This window comes from Lactuca virosa, chromosome 2 (assembly GCF_052849685.1).
Source record: "Lactuca virosa cultivar CGN04683 chromosome 2, Lactuca_virosa_CGN04683_v6, whole genome shotgun sequence".
In the NCBI taxonomy this organism is placed as follows: Eukaryota; Viridiplantae; Streptophyta; class Magnoliopsida; order Asterales; family Asteraceae; genus Lactuca; species Lactuca virosa.
The window spans coordinates 216,780,157-216,785,741 of NC_136427.1; the positions used below are offsets into that span (position 1 = coordinate 216,780,157).

Genomic DNA, 5,585 nt, shown 5'->3' on the forward strand with positions numbered 1-5,585 from the left:
TAATACATTTAATTCACTTAGTACACAAATTCACAGTTTAATAAAATATATTTACCGGTTAAAAATTACATCTGATGATGTTTGGAGCTTGAAGGTTATATTAGATTATAGTTCACACACTCATCACAATGCACAACTTAAAAAACCTAAATTCTCATTATTTGAGAAAACACTAATATAATAAAAACACGTTTAAATTCACATTAAAACTTATAAAAATTCATACATATACTGTTTAAAACTTATAAAAAATTTATTTAATCACAACTAAAACTTATGAAAAAAATAATACATTCATAAATTAATATTTAGAAAAAATCATGTATTCACAACTTAAGACTTAAAAAAACATGCATTTACACCTTAAATTTTTTACTAATTGAAACAATCAGATACGTATAAAATCCATGCATTAACAACTTAATAATTATAAAAAAAACGCTTATTCACAACTTAAGAAACTAGTTCAGAAACTTATTCATATTATTCAATGTTTAAAAACGTACATTGTTTTTGGTGAAACATTTCATCAAACACCTTTGATGCATCTTATATCCAGATCTGAGATTGTTCCCTTGCTTCAGATCCATCAGAACTGATGGTAGGCAGCAACAACGGTGGTGCGACGTCAGTTGTTGTAAAGGTGGAGTCACATCAACGGTGGTAACATCAGATCTGGATGTCAGATCTGTTGGCGGTGATTTCCGTCAGATCTATTGTTCCCGACGAAGCAAATCGGAGAAGTTTTCTTGTATTCCATCAGATCTGGATGTCGAAGATCTGTAGACGAACTAGATCTGGACTTCAGAGCAGAGTGTGACGTTTTTTTGGTGTTCCAATGAAGCACAATAGCTAATGTTAGGTGGTAGTCGGTGATGATAAGGTCGACTATCAGATCTAACCAAATTGCACCAGATCTGATATGTTTTGTGTTTTAGAGAGAGAAAGTGAAGCTGCAACAACTTCTTGACTTCAGATATGAAACCAAATGGCGATCGACAATAATGGAGGAAGGTGGTGGTTATCACCGCTCACCGGAGCTCATAATCCGGAGGAGAAAATCGAAGATCTGAAGTCGAAAATAGTAGATCTGAAGACGGAAACTGTAGATCTGAAGAGAGAAATCATAGATTTGAAGCTGAAATTGTAGATCTGAAGAGGAAAATCGTAGATCTGAAGCTGAAATTGTAGATCTGGAGCCAACCTGAACGTGTGGATCTGATGGCGGTGGTTCGTCGGCGGTAGGAGGCGGCAGCGGTAGGAGGCGGTGGCGGTCAAGGGTGGTGGCTGGTGGCTAACTGGTGGTTATGTTTGTGTGTTCTTCAAGTTTGAGATGAGAGAGAAAATAACCATGTAAGAATGTATGTAGTGATAAGGTCGACTATCAAATCTAACCAAATTGCACCAGATCTGATATGTTTTGTGTTTTAGAGAGAGAAAGTGAAGCTGGAACAACTTCTTGACTTCATATATGAAACCAAATGGCGATTGACAGTGATGGAGGAAGGTGGTGGTTGTCACCGCTTGTCGGAGCTCATAATCCGAAGGACAAAATCGAAGATCTGGAGTCGAAAATAGTAGATCTGAAGACGAAAATTGTAGATCTGAAGAGAGAAATCATAGATTTGAAGCTAAAATTGTAGATCTGAAGAGGAAAATCGTAGATCTGAAGCTGAAATTGTAGATCTGGAGTCAACCTGAACTTGTGGATCTGATGGCGGTGGTTCGTCGGCGGTAGGAGGTGGCGACGGTAGGAGGCAGTGGCAGTCAAGGGTGGTGGTTGTGTTTGTGTGCTCTTCAAGTTTGAGATGAGAGAGAAAATAACCATGTAAGAATGTATGTAGTGTGTGTAGATCTGGTTATAAAATGAGGTTCTTACGGTTCTTAATTTTTAGTGGTTCTCATTTGAACCTTCACATATATATATATATATATATATATATATATATATATATATATATATATATATATATATATATATATATAAGGGTGTGGTTATATTTGTTTTACTACCATATCCCCTAAAACCTAATTAAGATGACTCTACATTTTATACCCAAAGAAACTGTTAAAAATTATTCATCGAATGAATCTAATTATCGTCGCAGTACTATTTGCCGAACTAAGGCCATCTCCAATGGGAGTTTAATGGGGGGTTTAATCTCATTAAACTCAAAATGCCCATGGTGGGAAAATGACTAGGATTTAATGGAATGGGGAGTCCAATCCACATTGAACTCTATATTCTCTCTCCTCACACACATACACACACACACACACACACACACACATATATATATATATATATATATATATATATATATATATATATATATATATATATATATATATATATATATATCTTTTATTTTAAATTTATAATTAATGTTAATTTTAATTGTAGTTTTTAATTTTTAATTTCATGTTAATTAATTTTTTTTAAAATAACAATAAATAAAAAAATGATAAATGATGTGACAATCCATTAAACTGTATAGAGTTTAATGGAGTGTAGAGTTTAATGGGTAAAGTTGTATAGTGAGTGGAATGTACATGTGTCAATCCATTGAACTCATATGAGTTCAATGCATTGGAGATGGTCTAACATAAAGACACATCACTCACTATTTATATATAATAGATATTAAAATGAAAGAAAGAAAATAATACAACATACTCAAATAGTCAAATGTAACATCCGAACCATTCACACTTATTGCTTCCGTCGCTCAATGCATGATCAGATTGATTGCTGAAATTCGTGACCAACAATCATCGACAAATTTACATGTTGAAATATAAGACGAACCATTCACACTCAATGCTTCCTCCGCACCTTCCTTTAACCTCTTTACTTTATCTTTCATTGCTTTTCCTTCTTCACCCTCTATCAAACACCTCACCATCTTCTCTACCTCCTCCCTACCACTTTCTTCGTCGGCAATACCTCCGGCCTCACCGCCACCTTCAGCTCCTCCGTCAGCATCGTCGCATTCATCCTCTGTTCTGCATATAACACCCATGCTATCATGGCTACCCCACTGCTAATGCTCTCTAACATTGAGTTCCATCCACAGTGCGCCAGAAACCCCCCAACCGATGTGTGGCTCAAAATCTCCACCTGTGGCGCCCATGAACGCACAACAAAACCCATTTTCTTAGTTCGAGTCAAGAACCCTTATGGAAGATACTCGGGTTCACCATTTGGTTCACCGAAATGACCGGATTTGAAAAAAGACCGTTCTTTATCATATCCAGCAGGTGGCCGGACCACCCAAACAAATCATTGTTGGTTCAGCTCCAACCCCCAAGCCAGCTCTATAATTTGCTCGGCTAATAACATTCCGCCGCTTCCAAAAGACACGTATATGACTGACGTTTCCGGCTGTTCGTCAAGCCAATCAATCACCTCACTCTTCAAGCAGACCGGTTCGTATTTTTTGGCTATTGCACCAACTGTGTAAACCGGTTTGTTTTTTTACAATGGAATGCAAAATCTCGTTATTTCTCAGAGCGTGAAGAGATTGTGGTTCCAGATATTCCCATGTGTTTATTAACATGCCATCTGCAAAAGTCACACCAACTTCCTCCGGCCGGCTCTATAATTGCTTGTTTTATGTAATCTCGATAGTGTTCATCTTCCCGATCCAGCATTGGATCCACAACTTCCTCCGGTCGGACCGGTTTACAGCCCGGTATCTCAACCGGCTCTGTCTGGTCAACATATTGACCTGCCACTTTCTTATCTAGCACTTGGGATTAAGTGAACAGTCCGGCGAACCATGTTTTACCAGTGATGAATACATACTTGAGCATCCGAAATTCTTCTGCGATAACCCAAGATTCTGTTGAAAAGATATCGGCGACAAAGACGTGGGGACGAGGGTCCATGGAGGATATGGTTGTACGGATGGTGGGTATTGTTTCCCGCATCATGGCACAAATCTTTGTGACGACATTGGCATCTGGAGAAACGACTGAAGAGATGTCTGCAGCAGGTATTTGGATTACCGGAAGGTGGATATCGGCGGTGAAGGAAGTAAGGAGTTGAGATTGGGCTGGTGGGGTGGTGATGGAGAGGATGGTGACATGGAGGTTGTGGTGGGTGACGAGACGGCGGCCAAATAATAATGTTGGAACTAAATGACCGACGTCGGAACTGCATAGTATTAATGTGTGAAGTGTTTTGTGAGGCATGGTAAAAGGGCGAAGAAGTGAAATGATTAATGCGTTTTGTGGTAGTTTCTTTTTGTGTATTTATGATGAATGAAAAAATTATACCTTTTTAATGTATTATTGAGTACTAACTCCTACGAAAAACTCCAATCAAAAACCAAAAAAAAAAAAAAGACAAACGGTTTCTTTGACAATAAAATACAAAAAAAAATAGTTATCCAGATTTGAACAAATCGAAAAGTTAATTACCTTAACAAGTCTATTTTCCTTTTTTCGTATGGTTTCAAAATATCGCATCGGTGGTTCCTAAAGCCGTTATCATTAACTACTGTTTAAATAAGCATTTTTACCCTAAGACGAAAATAGTTAACACATGTAAACTTTAGAAATATTTAAAGATTATTTTTGTCAAATGCTAACTTTTCATTGAATTTAATACATGTCATTTTCAGAAAATTTTAGAATTTTTTTTTCATTTGCCATTTTTGTATATATTTTTTTATTTTATTCAAATGCCATCTCATATTAATTAATTTTATTAATATTTTAATTAATGTGTATTAATATATGTATTAACCTTCCATTTGTGAATTTGGATTTCTAGTAATATATTAATAATAATTAATATATATTGATACATATAATAACCTTCCATTTGTGAATTCATATTAATTAATTTGATTAATAAAGATTAATAAAAATAAAATTACATAAACAGTCATTGTGGTTTAGCAAATGTCCCAAACTTAGTCCTTTCTAATTTTCTTTTGACGAACATGGTCCCTGTGTTTTCCAACCCTTGCATGAATCATCTTTTTTGTTCACACCATTACTTTTGATATTTTTAGGTATGAGAGACTAAGTTTGTGATCATGGGTAACCTTAAAGACCTTTTATGAAATTTTGTATATATATATATATATATATATATATATATATATATATATATATATATATATATATATATATATATATATATATACTTATAAAAGAGACATTTTTACTTGCACCACATGCATTTGAAACATCAATGACTTTTCAGTTTCTTTCTAATAATTATTATAAACTAGTTAATAATTGAAGGTTTGTATCAATCAGATACAATTCAAGTATAAAGACGAAAGTAAAACTTAATATAAGAAAATAAAGAACAAAAAGTAAATAACACAGAGAGTTCTCCAAATTGTTGTTTCACCAAGAAAGATTTTTTGTCTTCACCAAGAATACGGGTTGTCACAAAGACGATTGACACAAAGTCGAACTCTCTACATTAGGGTTTATCCTAATGTAGATTATATACTAATCTATACATATGAATCCCATGATTCAAGGGATTATATCTTATCTATACTAAGAATGGATCTTCATAACAAAGATACCGGATCTGCTATGTATTCTATACTTATCTA

At 34.8% G+C, this 5,585-nt stretch overlaps 1 pseudogene; it reads right to left on the minus strand.

The window, feature by feature from the left end:
• Positions 1–2,729: 2,729 nt before the first annotated feature.
• Positions 2,730–4,197, minus strand: LOC145158215 (anthocyanidin 3-O-glucosyltransferase 5-like; annotated as a pseudogene).
• Between the last annotated feature and the right edge of the window lie 1,388 nt (positions 4,198–5,585).